This window comes from Nilaparvata lugens, chromosome 14 (genome assembly GCF_014356525.2).
Source record: "Nilaparvata lugens isolate BPH chromosome 14, ASM1435652v1, whole genome shotgun sequence".
Taxonomy (NCBI): Eukaryota; Metazoa; Arthropoda; class Insecta; order Hemiptera; family Delphacidae; genus Nilaparvata; species Nilaparvata lugens.
Genome location: NC_052517.1, coordinates 8,684,693 through 8,704,335, shown reverse-complemented (window position 1 = coordinate 8,704,335; position 19,643 = coordinate 8,684,693). Strand labels below are relative to the sequence as shown.

The window sequence follows — 19,643 nt, the reverse complement described above, 5'->3', positions numbered from 1 at the left end:
ATATTAATATGGGAACACTCCTTCTCTTGTTAGTAGAGGAATATGTGTGGTAGGAGAAACTTTCTTATCTCCTCAAGATTGGAAAAGTTTCTGGCCAGACTGTCTAAGCTACTTGACATGAAACAGAATAATGTCTATTTGATTTCCATCATAACCTAACTCATGCACAATGAAGTGGCTGTCATATCCACTGAGATTGTGGAATATCACAGGGAGGAAATGTGGAGCTTGATACTTCAAGTGACAGCTATTATGTGCTGCTCCTCTGTATTTTCCTGACATATGACAGTGATCTCTCACTTTTACGTCTTCCACAAGTGCTTGTCACATATGAAACATTTGTCTGCATAATTGAACTCATCAATTTCATCTCGTGACATTGTATCCATTAGGATTTTTGTTTTTTATATTTCTGACACTTTTCACCAATTCCCTTCAAATAGTTCAGAAGCACCTTCACAGCATTTCTACCTCTGTATGTGGAAGGATGTGTTGGAAGACATGGATATTCCAGTGTTTGTTTTAAATATAAACAAAAGCTCATGACCTCATGTTTGTGTGCTTCTACTGTGTATGAGGCAGCTGCATCTGGGGTACAGCTTTGTACAGGCTTTAAAATACATTCAAAGTCACAGTACACTACAAAAGGCACCTGCAGTCCCCACTTTTCTTCAGTTGTTCAATCTATCGAATCTTGGATTTGAAATATCATCCAAATTACTATCCCTAAACACTGGATGGTTTTTTGTTTCAAATGATGTATTGAGTTCTTCATCTAGTTGATTTATCATTGTGCAGTCAACTCAGATGTTAAACTTCACTGTGGCATGAGTACTTGATGATGTTCTTAACCTAGCAATTATTTTTTGTTTCACTGCTTGTAGAAATTCAGATGTGTCATGAATAATATCACATTGGATCAAATATGACTTGAGACACCCTTGAAAGGCAGTACCATACTTATTGATACCATCTAAATCAGGTTCCATTGCCACTGAGCATATACCACTAAAAACTTCATGGCATATATTTCCATGTCTCTTTCTATTATCAGGCCTTGAAAAAACCTTACCACATTTTCCACATATAATATTCATTGCACTCTCAAAATCTTTATCATCTAAGAATTTAGAGCACATTATTTTATGGTGGTTGTTCCTTGAGGCTACTGAATCAAATGAATTGGCACAATAACCACAAATATGATTTGCAGCCCTATAAAATCCTTTCTCACACTTTTTAGCAGGTCTGTGCAAGTTGAACATGCATGTGAATTTAAGACCACAAAATTCACATTCCATGATGATATGTGAATAGTATGAAATGAAGTTGAAAAGTGAATAAACTTGGCTCAGCTGTTAAAAAGCTGTTGAAAAATGAATAAAATCATCTGATAGAATCAAATAGCCACTCACCAACCACTAACACCAACCAATTACAATAAGTCACACACTGGTAGAAGTAGAAGTATTATCTGGATGAACACACTAAAGGAGAAGTACTCACTGTGAATGCTGCACCAAGACTGAGCCATGAGCTTTCCAACATTGTCTTGTATACTCTTGGGTAAAATATATATCTTTGTTGCTAGGCAACAAGATAAGGGTCATGTTAATTACAGAACAAATCTAATAATAGCCTTATCAGCTATGACTTTCACAAAATCAGGTATTGGTAGGTCTGTTTTCAATCATCTTTGGACAGTTATCAGATCACTTTGATAGGATAAGGGAGTCAATTAATTAAAAATAGCCTTATCCCATCAATTGTTATTTAATAGAACTGCATACAACTGGAAATTGAGAAATTAAAATAAAAAATAATATTTAGGTGCTTACAGGAGTGGGAAGGTGTGGGTGAGGGTGTGTGTGTGTATGTAGTGAACCCATGTAATAATTCAATGATTTATTCATTCATGCAATTCATCAATTACTATAAATAATACTAATGTTGAATAATAGAGCTTCAATAACATAACCTTTCAATAATAATAGCAATATTAATTCATTGAATTCAGGAAGATGAGCAGCAACTAAAAATCTATATAAGGCATGTTTCATATGAAATATGTTCAGTCTTTATCATGCATTTCCTGAAGCAACAACATACTTTCAATGTGAATAATGCTGATGTACATGAGTCACAGAGTTCAAAACACGGTCCTCTTCTTCCAAATACAATCAGATGTTTAATTGTTGGACAATCAAATTGTGGTAAAACCAATCTAATGCTTCCATTAATCTATGAACCAAATGGTCCTAAATTCGAGATCATGTACCTATTTATTAAGACATTAAATCGAGCAAAATATAGGTTATTGGAGAGAATAGCTCAGAGTGTTGATGGTTTGAGAATTCATTTATTTGAAGATAATGATACTGTTCCTCATTCAAATGAAGTTGATTCGAACTCAACATTTATTTTCGATGACATATCTTGTGAAAAGCAAAGCAATGTTAGAAAGTACTTTTGTCAAGGACGTCATAGTGGTGTGGATAGTTTCAACCTGTGTCGAAGTTATTATAAGTCAAAAGTCAAAAGTCAAAAGTCAAGATACTTTATTGCAGCAGCTAATTGAGAACATCAATTGCATTACAAATGTCAATGATAGATTGAGTCATAATTATTACAAGCAGAAAGTCATTACAATAAATTATAAACATAAAAATATACTTATTTTCATAACAATATAAGTAAAACACACTCATAACACATAATCATATGACTAGTTCACCCATGAGAGTACCTAGTTGCTAATCAAGCATATTGTCAACTACGTCATAGAACTCTTCTATTCCATAAATTGGATTTCTCGACAGAAATCGTTTAACTCTATTCGTGAATAATTTTAATGGTAATTTCTTTATATTCTCAGGCAAGGCATTGAAAAGTTTCAGAGAAACGTAATAGAAAGTTTTCTGAGTATTTGCATAGTGGCAGAACCTCAAGACTTGTTTATTCCTACCTCTAGTATTATAGTTGTGACACATACCCTGCTGAGCATAGGAGTTATAATTCACCTTAACATGATTGAGACATTGATAAACAAACACAGCAGGAAGTGTCATAATTTCAATCAATTTGAAGCTATCCCTACAGTGTCCTCTTGAAGGAAGACCACATATTATTCTCACAGCTTTTTTCTGCAGTCTAAATAATCTAATACTATATTTTTGGGAAGTCCACAATATTGTTCCATAAGATAAATAACTGTGTATATGAGAAAAATATACTATTCGCAACACTGATAGACTTACTCCTGTTCTCAATTTTCTTAACATAAACAATCCCTTACACAGCTTACCCGCCACTTTATCAATATGGTCTTTCCAATTCAGCCTAGAGTCAACATTAAAACCAAGAAAATTAACCATTCTCAGACCATTCAAATCATCATTGTTGCCATAAGACACATTAAGACTCTTAATTTTATCTAAGTTTGAACACAGTAAATTTGCGTTACACCAATCCTCAATCATCAGTGTAATATTCTCTATGGACCCGATTCTATTGATTGCCAAGGTAGATTTTGTACTTACACAAACTGCCAGGTCATCAGCAAACAAATATCCTTTGGCTGAGGGTCCAATTACACTAGGCATGTCATTCACATATATAATGGACAAAGTTGGGCCCAATATTGAACCTTGAGGTACCCCATAACGAACCGGCAAATAATTAGACTCAACACCATTAAAAACCACTTTATGAAACCTATCTCTCAGATAGGACTGAATAAGCTTGCTAGCAGATTCTTCAAAACCATAAAATTCTAATTTTTTCAGAAGAACTTCATGACAAACTGTGTCGAAAGCTCTCAAAAGGTCGAATAGTCTTACATCAGTCTGATTTTTATTTTTCAATGATTCCAATAGCTGATCATATAGGGAGATTGTCGCTTTCACAGCTCCCATTCCCAACATATAGCCATACTGACTGTCACTGAACAGATTATTCACCTCAAAATACTGAACCATCTGAATATTCAACAACTTTTCAAAAACTTTAGATATAATTGGAACCAAAGAGATAGGTCTGGAACTATTGCAATCAGATTTGCTACCTTTCTTGAATATTGGAACTACCTTTACCAACTTCAATGCATCAGGAAACACAGAGTTCAATATACAACTATTTATAATGTGGGTTAACACTTCACTTAGATAATCTAATCCTAATTTGAAAATTAATGTGTTCATACCATAGATATCAGCACATTTGCTGGATTTCATGTTTCTTATGACATTCTCGATCTCAATCTTACTGACTAGTCTGAAACTGAATTTACAAGAAGGTCTGGAGTTACAACTGTTGAGATATTCTGCTGAGCTCTGTTTACACACCTTTTTAGCTACACTATTTACAATTTCATCAATCTTGTCAATAAAAAATCTGTTAAACTGGTTTGAACATAAATCACTAACAGTACCCTCAAACCGTTGTTTACTGCCACATTCATTCTTTATGATAGTCCATATTGCTTTGCCCTTATTGCTAGATATGATAAATTCGTCATTTTTTTCTCGTCTAGTATCCCTGAGTGATGTTCTGAACCTTCTCTTATATTTCTTAAACAATTCTTCAACAGAAAGTATACCAGTGCTCAAGTATGTATCATAGAGGCAGCCGCACAGCTCCTTTATGTAGCTAAGTTCTGAACTATAAATTTTATTCTTTTTAGGTAGAGTGGGCTTAACTGTGACACTTCAGAGAGGAAAGGCTTCGTTCACCACAGACTCAACAGTATTGAGAAAACAATTCACTTTGGACTCTATAGATTGATCAAAGTAAATTCGATACCAGTCAGTGTGACGCAGGAGATTTTTATACTCAATAATGTTTTCTTCCTTCATACTACGCACAGACCGTTTAACCTTTATCCGAGATCGTTTACCCTTGGTCTTTACGGAATCAAATTGTTGCAATACAAGATGAAGAGCCCAATGATCAGAGACCCACGTTTTCACTACATCACAAGAGAACGAATTTGATTTCACATTGGTGAAAATATTATCAATGCAACTACCCTTATCTCTATTACCCGGTCTGGTTGTATCACTGTAACATGCTTGTAGACCAAATGATAAAAGACAATTTTCCAGGTCGATCACATTTGAGCATCTTTTCTGGAAATTAATTTTGAACACCACACAAGACTATATTGGCATTGTATTAAATCAGATGCTCCAGAGCACAAGCCAAAACATCCAAGAAAATACGAAAGCAGCTCTTGGTATTATCAGTATTTGGCCTATACATAGCGAGGGCTAAAAGTCATAGTAGCGTATCTACAAAAACCCAACTTTTCAGGAGAGCGAAAAACAACTATGAGTTCACACTCCCTCACTATTTCTGAGGTCTGTATTAATTTCAACAACCAAGAATTCACATATCAATGTTGTATGAATCTTGTGCTTTTACCAGTGCATTCATTTCGATGAATTATTGAAAATTCAATTAAATAAAATTAAAAATGAAATACCTTGTTCTAGTTACGCTATTGTGACCGTAATCAATTTCCAAAAATGTATCATTTTCTGGAGATAAGCTATTCTGAGAGTGATCAGTTATGAATAGTAACAATTTATTAAATTGTTCCATGTATTTTATAGATGTTTATTGACATTCAATAACAAAATATGAGAGATATATGATAATATATAAAAAGTATAGAAAATCACAGGTGCCTAATAAGTAGGTACGGCAGGACTGGAAAATTAAGTACTGAAATGAAATTATAATGCTCTGAGAATGATTGAGAATAACAAAATATGAAACAATAACATTAAAACTAAATTCGAAAATTCCAGCCTCTTCATATAACACTTGAATCAAACTTGAAAATTTTACTATCTTCAATGACTACAGCCTATAGATATTTATCACCAAAACTCATCATTTCTCAATGTCATTTTCTTTAAAGGACTGGAAAAGTGAATACTGAAATACAATAAAAATACTCTGAGAATGACTGAAAATCACATAATATTATGAAACAATTACACTAAAATTACATTGGAATCTCTCTCAATGACTCTCTTCAAATTATTCACTCTCTTCAATGAATATAATAGGCTATTTATCACCAAAGCTCATCATTTTATGCAGGTGGAAATACAGGTGGTCCATAACAATGCTCTCATAGACCATGGCAATTACAGACTGTATTGTAATAGGTCTATAGTTTTTTACATCACCTCGATCTCCAGATTTGTATATAGGTACCAAGAAACTGTTTTTGAAATCTCTGGGGAAGACACCAAGCTCCAGCAAGGCAGAGCCAGTATGGCCAGGTGAATGGCCAGAACAGAAAAACCTAATTACAGGAAGGGATATTTCATCAGGCCCAGTTCCTCTGCCAACATTCAGAGCTTCCAATCTGCGTTGAATATTGATTGGAGTAATGCAGCAGGATGGTACTAACTGGTTTCAACCAAAATCAAATGTCGGGACATTAACCGTGTCCTGCCCAAAAATAGATGAAAAATAATCAGCGATGAGTTCACACTACTTATCAACAGGAGTTGCAGCACTTCTTGTGTCCAGTCTCATAAAAGTAGGTCTGGCTGAGCCTTTTCTCAAACCATCCACATGAGTCCAGAAAGATTTAGAATTTGTCTAAACAAATTCCTCTAATCCAAGTAAATAGTTATTGTATAACACCTTCTTGTCAAAACACGACATTGATCCCTCAAATTGCAAAAAACTTCATAGAGCTGAATACTACCAATTGCCTTATACTTTCTATGAGCAGTTTTCTTGGCTACAATCAATCTTCTTAATTCAATGGAACCACTTAGGGAAACTAGAGACATGAACCTTTCTCATGAGTGTGAACCTCTTGATGGTCAAGCTCATATACCTACAGAAATTACTGAAATGTTCCTCAGCTCTAATGTTATCATCAAAATTTGCAACTGGGTAATTCATATTCTGAAACTCTAAAAATATGGAAGCTAAATCGCACTTGTGAAAATCAGGTATTTGTTTTACATAGCAGGGTTGTGTCCACCTCCTGTTCCAGGAGTATGTGATGAGTGCCTTTGAGGATGCCTGCCAGGTCGATTGTCTTTATTTAGACCTCTCAAAGGCCCTCGACAGAGTTAACCACTCTCTCCTGGTTGCCAAACTGGATGATTATGAGGTGCATGTGTCATGCTCAAGTGGTTGAACAGCCATCTGAGGGACAGAACTCTGATTGTCAGAACTCTGAGGGTCATATGTCATCTCCTTTCCTGGCTCCCTCTGGAGTCCCTTAGGGATCCCATTTGGGCCCCCTCCTCTTCAATTTGTTTATGAATGACATTAAAAGCTTCATATCATCCATGTTACTAATGTATGCTGATGATGTCAAGTTATTCGACAGGGTATTGCAAGACTTAGGACATGAATCTCTGCAGAATTCTCTCAACAACCTTGATTTGTGGTGCCTTGATAATGGTATGGCTCTGAATGTATCCAAGTGTGTTGTAATGTCTTTCAAGCGTGGAACAAGTATACATGATTCTCAATACTCCTTGAGATGCATTCCTTTGAAAAGAGTATGCAGTTTCAAGGACCTTGGAGTGACTATGACTCAGTCTCTTAGCCCACTGGATCACATAAGTGTGATCACTGGAGAGGCTAGATCTCTCCTTGGCTTTATATTTAGGTCCACCAGGGATTTCAGTTCTCCCGAGAGTGTCTTGGTTTTGTTTAGGGCTCTTGTTCTTCCAGTGTTGGAATATGGCTCTATTATTATAAATATTATCTGTGCACCATTCCATCTATACCAGATTAACCTGGTGCAAAGTGTGGAGAGACGTTTCGTGAGGATGCTGAGCTGCAGGATGGGTTTCAAGTACTTTGAAGTTCCTGTGGAGGAGATTAAGGGACAGTCCATCTCCTCCCTTTGGTTCTGAGGTGGGAACACAACGACCTGGTCCTTCTTTTCAAGACTGTCAATGGATATTTGGACTGCCCTGAACTTCTGGCTAGTATTAACATCTGTGTTCCAAGAGGAATGTGTTCAAGGTTCTATTTTCCGCAGATGCTCTCACACAACAGCCTATGCCTATGATAGTGGGCTTTCTAGAATACTTCGCTCTGGTTGTGAGGCTGCTGCAGCTGATGTTGATTTCTTTGGGGTGTCCTTGGGCTTTCTCAGGAGAACTATGAGGAGATACCTGCATGTGTGATTTTGGTGTTCCCTTCCTTGTTTATGCCCCTTGTGGTAAACTTCCATGGGCCTTTTCACTTATATGTAATATTGTATGTTAACTATGATTCATTCTGTATTCTAATTTTTGTCTTTCAAACTATCCACATAGATGTTTTTTCATTGTTGTATATTATTATTTATCTATATATTCTTCGCTTGTATCTCTTTTTCTATGTTATTTTCATGTGAAATTCGTGTTGTACCGTTGGAAGTTGAATGAATAAATAAATAAATAAACTTTCTTCCAACTTACAATCATCAGCTTCCTTCAAGCATTTCTTTGCCAACTCACACGAAAAAAACTCCTCTGTTTTTCGTGATCATTGATCAGAATAAAACACAAACAGGAAAAAATACAGAAGTTAGTCTGATTATCTTGTTGAATCAAGACTTATGGGCTATGAAAGTTATGTTAAAATCAAGACTTATGGGCTATGAAAGTTATGTTAGCATTGATTTTGTGAGCCTTTTCACGCTCAAAGTTACTGTCACACTAGCGTAAGTTGACACATAAGCTATTATGTAGGTCACTAACTGAAGCGTAACTGAAGATAAGCTTTTGTGTCATTCAGTTTTGTTCAAGTCAAAGAAGCGTAACAGAACATAAGCTTTTGTGTCATTTATTCCATCACTCGATTGTAGATACGATATCCACTTATCTTTCCAATGGCTAATGCAATGAGATAAGCGTGTGTGTCACTAAATAGACCACGAAAAGTTATTTAGATAGGTCAGATAAGCTAAAAAACGGAATTTTGTAGATACGCTACTATGACTCTAAACCCTCGATAGATACTACAACAGTGTTCTGTTCCTCCAACAATACAGCCGCAAGTTCAATGATCATTTCCACAGACATATTCTCAACAATACTGATTGTTTTATATGAAACATTATTTTTTATATAAATCAGTGAATCACCATGTTTTTTACAAGGTCTACAATATGAGCTTGCAATGGAGTAGTTACTTAAAGTGTTACTTAAAGTAGTTACTTATCAATTTCATTTTTCTTCAAACCAGGTCTCAACCAAACAAGCTACATCAGTTCTATAATCTTCTAGGTAGTACTCTACTGAATCTAACTTGTTTCTAATGCATTGCACGTTCCAATGAAAAATATTCATACCATTGAGTCTACAGTTTGGCTTGGATGTGAGCCCATCTTCTCTTCTAAAAAAGGACCATATGGAAGAGAAATTGGTGAAAACGAATTTGAATCCGAGAGATGGCTTTCCAAAGACTTGCTAATCCTGTCACTGGCATATTTCTTACCAAAACCATTCAGATGCATGCCATGCGATGTAAAGAATCTTCATCCTATTTTACCTATATCTATGAACTTGACATGTGAAAACAAGTTACAAATTCTCATAATCTTCCTGTTAGTCTCCTCTATTGCTACATTAACACAGGACCAGTCAGCTAAATTGTAACGGTGAGGAATAGAAAAAACAAAAACATTTGTTTTATACAGCAGCGCCAAATTCCTCAGCACTGCCACCAGCACATCCTTGGCCTCATTCTTACTTATAACATTGGAGCCAGCCTGAATTACAAGGAAGTCTCTCTCACCAAAATTCTCCAAACCATCCGGCAAGACGTCCTGGAACTTGGCCCCTGGTTTTACAAAAGAAGTGAACCTGTAGTTGTTGTTATTCCTAATGAACTCTTTGCAAACATCTCTTCCCTGACTATCAGCATAGTGATGTACTCTTATTTTACTACCACTATCAGAATGCTTGGAACGACTGTTGGTCTCTAGATCTGAATTTCTTGGCTCCCTTGTATTTTTAAAATGCACCTTACAATTGGATTTTCCTAGGCTAGTGGAGGATTTGAAATTCTTAGGATGCTTAAGTAATGACTTTGAACCATTTGATCACATATTTTCAACTGAATAGGGTGAGTGGATAAGTGAGTCGGATGGGGCTGGAGCAAAATTTGGTGTGAGTGAGGGGGATGGAACAGGAGAAGAGCTAGGAGGTGTCAAAAGCGTAGCTCCAGCACTCTGCTTATTCACATTAATATTCTTCATGGACTCAATATACCAATCCGAAAAAGGTTCATCAATACCAGAATAGTAATTCAATATAAATTTTGCATTAATTAAAACATTGATTCCACATTCATACCCGTTCCTCTGCTGAATGCAGGGGACTTCCATGACTCTGATATATTTAGATTATTTACAATTTTCAGAGCACATTTATTATTTTTGCCCAATCCCTGTGAATGAATAGAAGGGACCAATGGTTGCCATCATCAGGCCTTTCGACATTATCACCATTATTCACACACAAAAATACAAATTTACAATCAGCATATGAAGAGTTAAGGATTGTGTCCTTAACACTTCCTTCAGTACCAGCCTTGGGTAGCTGAGTTATAGCAGGGCTGAAAAATAAACAATTCAAATTTGAACCTACACTATTATTGAAGCTACTAAAATAGTCAGCAATTATATGATCCTCAACCCATTTATCACTACTACTAAAATGACCATTTTTTCTGTCAACTAATAATTTCAACTTGAGTTTAAGATCATCATTCTCTTTATCAACTCGAAGCAAACTATCAACAGTCTTATTGAGTTTTAACAGTTCTTCATTTAAAGATGAGTTGACAGCTGTCAACTCTTCAACGTCACTTTTCAGTTTCTCACTTTGTTGTTTATAATATTCAATAGAGTTTATATGATTTGACATTGAAACGAAATCTGGCGAGTCCTGAGAGTTATTATCCGCGAGATCACCACAAGAATTTTCCTCCAAAGCATCGCTGTCGGTCTGCACTGCGCTGTCCACTACACTCCTCTCAGAAATGCTCATCACTAGCAACTCATTTTGAATAGAGCGGTCAACAGCTGCCTCCCACTCACACCTTAAGTGCGCCAATTGTTTTCTTAATGACTCGTTCTCGCGCCGAAGTTCAGTATCGTCTCCACCACTCTCCAACACAGGGCGCTCGCCGTCGATTTTATTATAAATAGCATTAGAAGTAGTAGAAATATTGAGAGATTCATCCAAAATACAATGAGCAGACGAGTGTTGTATTTCTTCATCTCTAACAGGTGTAGAAGAGAGATCCATACCCACTCCAGTGCAACTATCGTCAGCAACGTCGGCAGAAGATGTACTCAGGCGAACTTCAGACAACTTTATCAACCTCTGCTTATCAAGTTCAAAGGATTTAGAAACATTTGACGATGGGTGGTTGTGATCCCGTGATCCCCCTTCAAAATTTGATTTATTTGTTTGTCAGTTTTCAAGGTAGCTTTGCAATCTTTGTTCATACATCTCCATGACAGATCACCCGAGACAAAAGAACGATCTTTCCTGTACGAAAACCCGTCATATTCAATCTTTTGATTACCCTTTGTGGTGTTCTTGATTTCAAATTTAACCATTTTAAATAAAATGGGTTTCTTAAGAAGTATTCCACACTAACTGAGAATGATAGCTATAATAATATTCAATAATCAGCTCAAAAGACACGTAATATGATAGTGCACATTGAGATTGTAATATGAGTCATCACAGAAGTGAAACTATGAATGCAACAGCCATAAACAACGCTCTAAGATTGTGCAGAAATTTTGATTTATTTAATTATTGCAGACAGGAAAATATAGATAGGAATGAGAGCGCCTAGAGAGCTGTCAAGGCAGGAAAACTGGAAGCTCCTGGAAGAAAAGGATTGAAGGAAATATATTGGAATTTGAGAATTAGAAAAATTAGGAAATTAGGATAGCAATAATGTTACAATAGAAGAAAGAGAAGAATTGTTTCTACAAGCTCTATATCAGCTGTAGCCTGTAGGCTAACACTTATTTTGGGCACAGTGACAGTACTTATCTGATCAATGATAGGAATTCTGAGCCGGCCGGAACGTAACATTTAACCTATAGCATAGAATTCTTCACAAAGCGAATTACACTTCAACAAAGAGCTATTTTGAAAATACGATCATATATGACATACCAAACATCCCGCACTTTTAAAAGTAGAATCACAGAAGGGATAACTAGCACTTCAAAATGCACTATTCACAATCACAAAAGTGTATTAAAAACCCTATAAAAACTGAATATTAACGGAGCGTTCCGAAACACGTCTAACCAAGGCGGACTGCTCTGCCTAACTATAGGGTGCCCAAACACCTGGTTTGTGACAATGCCAACTTGATAGTACTGTTCAAGCAAGATCAATTGAATATGAAAAAATATATGAAGATCAAAATTGGTACAGACATGAGTCTCCACAAGTTTATGGAAATGTGTGGTATTTGTTGGAATAAAAATAAATATAGTTTTTTGGTGATAGACAAAGACAGTGGAATAGATGATTGACGGTATAGATATGAACTTGACTTTTTTTAAGGCTTTATATCATCAAATTATTTTTAGTCTTGAGTCAACCGTGGAGCACTCAGCATCAGTGAACATTCAATCTACAATATATAATATTAGGAATAAATATCGTACTATAAAAAGGCAGTCTCAAGAAACTGAATACTGTCTCAATAGGCTTTTTTCTCCACTGATAAAACATCTGAAACCTATAACAAAAGGTGAAACCATGTCGAAAAGATTGAAAATTGATGAAGAGTGCTCACCTGTACCATCATCATCATCATCATTGTTGATACCTCAATTCAATATTCCTCCTCAACATGCAAAGAAATAAGTGAAACTATTGAGTGAAAATGACTTGTCAAAATTAGATTCAAAGTATGGAGTTAAATATGATGGACACTAGTTTATATTGGGTGACTCAATAATTGACATTTGCAATTATAAATTGAAAGTTGCTGATCAAGAATTTGTGGGTACTCCAGGACTATTTGAGTTGATATTTATGGAAAGTCCTGAAATGACTTTAGTGACCAAAGATGATATTAGAGATCATAAGAACATTACGAAGCCCACTAATGCACATAAGAAACGGTAAAACAGTAATGCACCTGTAGACAGGAGTATGAACAATCCAAAATACAGAAAGGTTATTATAAAACACTTTCCACCACCCATTAAAGCCAAATTTTAAAGCCAACATACACAAAAGCCAAATTTTGTCGAGAAAAAAGGGTTTGGTATGGATTGGGATCCAAATGTTGATATTGGAAGGTTGAAAGTATTGATAGAAAGCATGTCATCATCTGTAGAGATTACATCAATTGAGAGAAAGCTACGTTCAGCTGGTATAATTGTTTAGTCATAATTGAGATGGCAACAGTAAAGCATAAAATTGTTAATGAACTCCACAAACCAGCAAGAAGACATTTTAAAAAAAAGACAGTACTACTGAAAGCTATTGATGACCAATGGCAAGCAGATTTAGTGGAAATGAGACCATATTCACGTGAGAATGATGAATTGAAATATATATTGACAGTTATAGATGAATTTTCAAAATATGCTTGGGCTGAACCACTCAAAGATGAAACTACTGAAGGAGTTAGTCTTGCATCAAGTAGAATAATCAAATGGGAAGAGCCCTGGAACATTTACAAACTGATGCAGTGTGCTGTGCCATGAATTTAGAAGGTTAATTTGGAATTTAGAATTTAGGAGCACAAACAATATAACTCAAAAAAGGGATGCTTGATGAACATACTTAGTGCCAGAGAATGGGAATCCAGAAATGACAAAAGAGACAACGGAATAGAGAGAAGATATCAAATATATTGTCACCTCTTACTGTTATCCATCTGAATAATAAGCAGTCTAATGCGGCTCCCACAGTGAGCTTCTGTGGAACAGTAATTCAGGCAAACCCTCATCCAACCTATCTGGGAATCACCCTCGACAGAACTCTCACTTTTCGTGAGCACCTGGGGAGAGTGAAAAAGGAAATAACAACCAGGGTGAACTTGTTGCAGAGGCTAGCTGGGTCATCTTGGGGCAGCAGTGCAAACACTCTCAGAACTGCAGCTCTGGCGCTTGTCTACAGTGCTGCAGAGTATGGTGCCCCTGTTTGGATGAGAAACTGCCATACTCATCTGGTGGACACAGTGCTAGATAGTGCAATGCACGTGGTCACTGGTTGTTTGATGCCAACAGAAACCAATTGGCTTCCAGTTCTCAGTCACATCCCACCCCCACAACTGAGAAGAGAGGAGATTGCTATAAGGGAGGTGACGAAGATCAGTGCAATGCTAACACTTCCAATACATATAGATCAACATCCAGATTCTCCTGCTGCATTGCGCCTGAAATCCAGAAAGCCAATCTGGCTCTACTCCTATAAACCAGGATTTGCAAACTTCACAGCACAGAAGTGGTCTGGTATGTGGGAATCTCAGGAGGTGAAAAATAAACAGCTTGTGTCTGATCCAGGCAGCAGAGTTCCTAGATTTGAGTTGCCCCGACAGCAGTGGTTTGCCTGAACAGGTTCAGAACTGGCCATGGAAGATGCTATAAGAGCATGCATATTTGGGGATTTGCAGAGTCCCCCAATTGCAAGTGTGGAGAGACTCAAACCATGGACCACATTGTCACATCATGTCAATTATATAATTTTCCTGGAGGGTTGCCTAGATTGCACCTGGCGGATGAGGAGGCTGTTGAATGGCTGTTGGCTCTGGCTGAGGGAGTTGAATGGCATTTGATGTTAATCCAAAAGAAAACTGATTGTTAGTTGTTAATTTCATGTATATTAATTAATGTTTTATGTAATGACAAATCCTTAGGCTCCATTTTTTACTCTTGACTTTTGTTACCCTGACCACTGCTACACCATACGCTTATATATAATTATCTTTACGTTTTCATGCCTGTTTTGGGTCCAGTAAAATTTCAACTCTTATGTAGGTCCCCAAGACCCTCAATTTTAAATTTGATCGGATAGTCACAAAATGAAACTATTATGTTATACCTGAAGAACTTGACTCGCCGAATGGTTATATTCCATTCAATTTATGATATATTCATCAATAATTAATCTTGATCCTTGTAAAGTTATTCACCTTATGATGGTCCTTTCTAACCTCCAAAGTGCTTACATAATTCTGCTATATAAAATTCACTCCCATGTTGGGTCTTGAGTGATTTGGTGCCAACATTGGAGTTGCAAGCAAATTTTACACCTCAAGAAGGTCCTTCAATATTATAACTGCTGTGTGAAATGTGCTCCTATGTTTGGTCCACTGAGCTGTGTTGCCAATTCTCATATAGTAAATGAATTTTACTCCTCATGAAGGTCCATCAAATGTTGCCATACTTCATCTTTGTAATAATGATTCGAGATTTGTTTGAATCAACCAGCGACCGGCTCCGTGAACTTGTAGTGCACATAACTCAAAACATTTTGTAGAGCATTGTCAATAAACTAAGATTTTCATGTTGTCAGAATATGTAAGGTGAAAAAATTGTACAAGCACCGTTTTTTTATGCATTTAAAGTTGATTAATAAAGTTGATTTATTTATTTATTTGAGGTTGCATAATAAGTCAAGCATGCTCAATAAATGTAGAAATCTAGGAGATTACCCTGAAAACCCCAATGAGCTGTATCAGTTGAAAGGGAATTACCGAATTAAGAGCCATTTGCACAGTCAAAGCTTAAACTGAATTTTATCAGCTGGTGACTAAAACTCGAAATGTAACACACTATAACAAATGAGACTTGATATGGATTCAATCCAGTTTCAAATGGAATTTTTGTTTAAACTGTCACTGTGGAAAATTATGGCTTTCACGTACTTGATGAGGAAATAGTTTTCTGGTTGAATCTTTCTAATTGAAAAACTATAACAAAAAATATAAGGGCGAATATTATATTGAAGCATGGATTGCACATGAGGAATTCTCAATAATTGTATCAAATACTTGCTCTCATATTCTGAAGCACATATTTCTAATTTAATTATTTGTAAGAGGAATTCTCAATTGGTACTTATTGTAGAACTCTCATCTTTATTAATTTGTGAAAGGGAAAATCAACTCTTCATGATTCATGAAAAACTTGTGTTTTTCAGTATAAGACCTCGATCCTTGTGACTCACCCTCACCTGAGCTATCTCTGACTTCTTCTACTTCTTCCCCTTCTTCTTCATTATTCATTGGTATTATAAAAGACTCAAAATCTGCATATATTATATACTTACAGTTTTTTGTAAATGTATAGTTTGTAAACTCAAGAATGTTCTTCCCAGGCTTTGGAAGACTGACTTTCTGTTCACCGAATTTGCTACAAATTTCAATGTGTTTTTGTGAATTTAACTTGCCATCAATATTAGTTCTCTTATTTGATGTAAACCGGTGAAAACAGAAAGGACATCTATGAACAGATTTTCTACCATTTGTTAAATGACATAAAAGACGGCTAAGCCCATCTTTATTCTGACTTGTGTTTATAAGAACATAATGCGAATGGTTTGGGTAACATTCTTTAAATAGCAGAAGCAAATGTATATTATACTCTCTCTCTCTCTGTGTAGTCACACGGTATGGGAAAAATTTCTTATGGGCGCTGTCATAGGCGATGACAGTAATTATGCTTATGTTTGGGTTTAATCCTTCAAATTTTAAAATATCACGTGAAGAAATTGGAAATTTTATAGAATCGGTTCTAAGTTCACTTTTAAATTGTTTCAAGTATTGAACATTCAAATTACTATGTCTATAATGAAAATAAGCCAAGATGCTCCAAAGAAAACAATATGAATCATTATTTTTAATGTTTATCAGAACTCTCTTGTTGACAAGTTCTGGCGGTGTTTCTATATATATTGAATCACCACCATAAATGGGATTATATTTTATAAAATCGATATCTAAATTTAAAATACAATTCACCACCCAACCAGAACCATGAGAAACAAATCGCTCCAAACCTGTATTCAACTTACTAGATGCTAAATCAAATTGATGTATTAATTCATCAGTATTTTGATTTATATTAATAATATTATAAGATGTGCTATGAAATGTTGCAATTGTCTCCACGTTCATAGTCTGTTCTTGACCATCCAATGTTAGTGGTAAAGGTGCTATTTTTATCAGATTTTTTATCACTTTTACAGCAATAAACCAAAGTATGTTCCCATCGAAAATCACTGAATCATTGATTAAAATGTTGAATATTGTTTCTTTCAAAGTTGTTGAAATCAACTGTAAATCCAACTGGGTTTCAATGAACGAAAATCTATATTTAACAACATTTCCATTAATAGCTGTAGTTTTTTCTAATGTATATTCCATAATATTCTTATAATAAATAATAATCGGATCTCACCAGTCTAGTGTTTTCTACTGTTGAGTGTTTGCTCTTGATTGGAATCCCTTGATAATACCTTGTCTAGTATAGTCAAAGTTTGCTTTAAGATGACTCCCTGATCAAAAGTTCACTGTTCTCTGCAAACGTGTGATGTTCTTTGATAATCACTATTGCTGATGGGATGATGCTCGCTTTGATTGGTAGAGTTGGAATTTGGTTTGTAAAATGAGGTGACATCCTGGAACAGTACAAGAATAATACTATGAACTATTTGTCTTATACATAATAATGTATTGAGAATGATAGTAAAGTTAAAGAAAATGGAGATAAAGAATTGTCAGATGATAGTAAATGGTTGAATTCAAGTTTAAAGTATTCAATCTCATCTGAAGTATATGGATTCTCATGTATTGTAATTGAGGAATATAGATGTAGCAATGATCATCATATAATTACAATCACAGATAGTAATCAATTGAGGGAGGTTATTTTTGATCTAGTTGAGTAGAAATGTATTAGGGAAGGTCAAAGTTAGTGTCATATCTAGCCTTTCAGTTACATCATGTCTGTGGACAGGTTTGGACTTGTTTCACATGGTGAAAGTAATGAGATAGATGCTAGGGAATATTTAGAAAATCAGTTATGTGAGCATAAGAAAACGGTTCTAACAAGATCTGACTTTGATAATGAAAAGGCAGAACATACAAAGATAGTTTGAAGTAACAATGGGAAAAACTTAAAAATAGTCTTGACAATATCAGATTTGAAATATAGAAGGTTGAATTAGTCTCATTTAATCATCTCAAATCAAGCTTGAATGATTTTATATGAGAAAGATGATCAGAAATTGAATCGAAATAAGTATTTGATGTATGTATATTATATTCATTGTATATTTTTGAGAGGCCTTACCTTATACCTTGGATTCGCTTGATAGGTGGTTCTGTATGAATCTCACATTGAACACTGGGTGAAGACTGAAGGTTGAGTGGAAAAGCTGGTCTATTTTATAGTAGGCCACTTACAAAAAGTAAAAATGAAATTTAGTTTTCATGTTTGAACCTGCATAAGTTTGCAAACCAGTTTTCTCCACTCCAATTGTGGATCAGTATATTATGAACCATTGCAGAGAGAGAATGGAGAGAGGTGTGCGGAGGGTTTCAGAAAGTTTGATATGGTTAATTATATTCAATTGCAATTATAGATCAGTATATTATGAACCGTTGCAGAGAGAGAATGGAGAGAGGTGTGCAGAGGGTTTCAGAGAGTTTGATATGGTTAATTATATTCAATTGCAGTTTTTGGATTGTGCTCTTATTACATTCGACTTATAGTCCATCAAAAGGAAACTATACTATTATTTTGACAGTGTTCAATTCATGTTTGGATAATGATAATTACACCTATACTTTCAAAAGAGTGAACATCAATTCCACATCACAAAAAATAATAATATTGTTCTAATGACTCTCAATCAGAGTGTACAAAATTTTTTTCCACTTGAGAAGGAAATTGTGAATTCAGATCAGTTATCACGAACAGAGCAGGTTATCTTGAATAATGATAATTACACCTATGCTTTTAGAAAAATTGATAAAAATTCTACATTACAAAAGAATGCTAATCCAAAGTCTCTATCAGAGTATGGAAAATGATTCTCCATTTGAAGAGGAAATGGTAAATTCAGTTGAAAAGGACAATTTAGATTCAGGTGCATATTCAAATCATCTATCAGAAACAGAGCAGGATAATACATTTTTTATATTTGTTTCCTGTTTAAAATCAGCTCTGAATTATAATTACAATAACTCATGGGTTGTTGGCCTTGGCGCTGGTCCCCGGGTCCTGGTGGCAAGGCCATGCCCCTGTTTGGGTACGCTGTTCCTGTAATATCTTACTACTGACCATACTATCAAAACTTGACTAGTTGTTAGAATCGAGCAACTGACATTTGACACATCTCACCACTGAAACAGCTAATGGCTGCCTTATGTCAAAGCAACCCTGACCTATGCAACCACTTTTCAATGTCATGAAGCCAGTAACTACACAGTGTTAACTCACATGCAACAATGTTCTAGCAGCTTATGTATCATGATACACATTGACCTTGATACTCATATCACAGATTTATACAACTCTTTCTACTCCTATCTCGTTCCTTGCAATTTTGTGCAACAAAATAATGTTGGTTATAGCCAAAGCTGAAGGACATTGCGAATTG

General features: G+C 35.5%; 1 protein-coding gene across 2 annotated transcripts in view; it reads left to right on the top strand.

Annotated features, from left to right (window-relative positions):
• Positions 1-19,643, top strand: part of LOC111044827 (serine/arginine repetitive matrix protein 1) — a 165,686-nt gene that overhangs the window by 68,142 nt on the left and 77,901 nt on the right. The window lies entirely within an intron of this gene.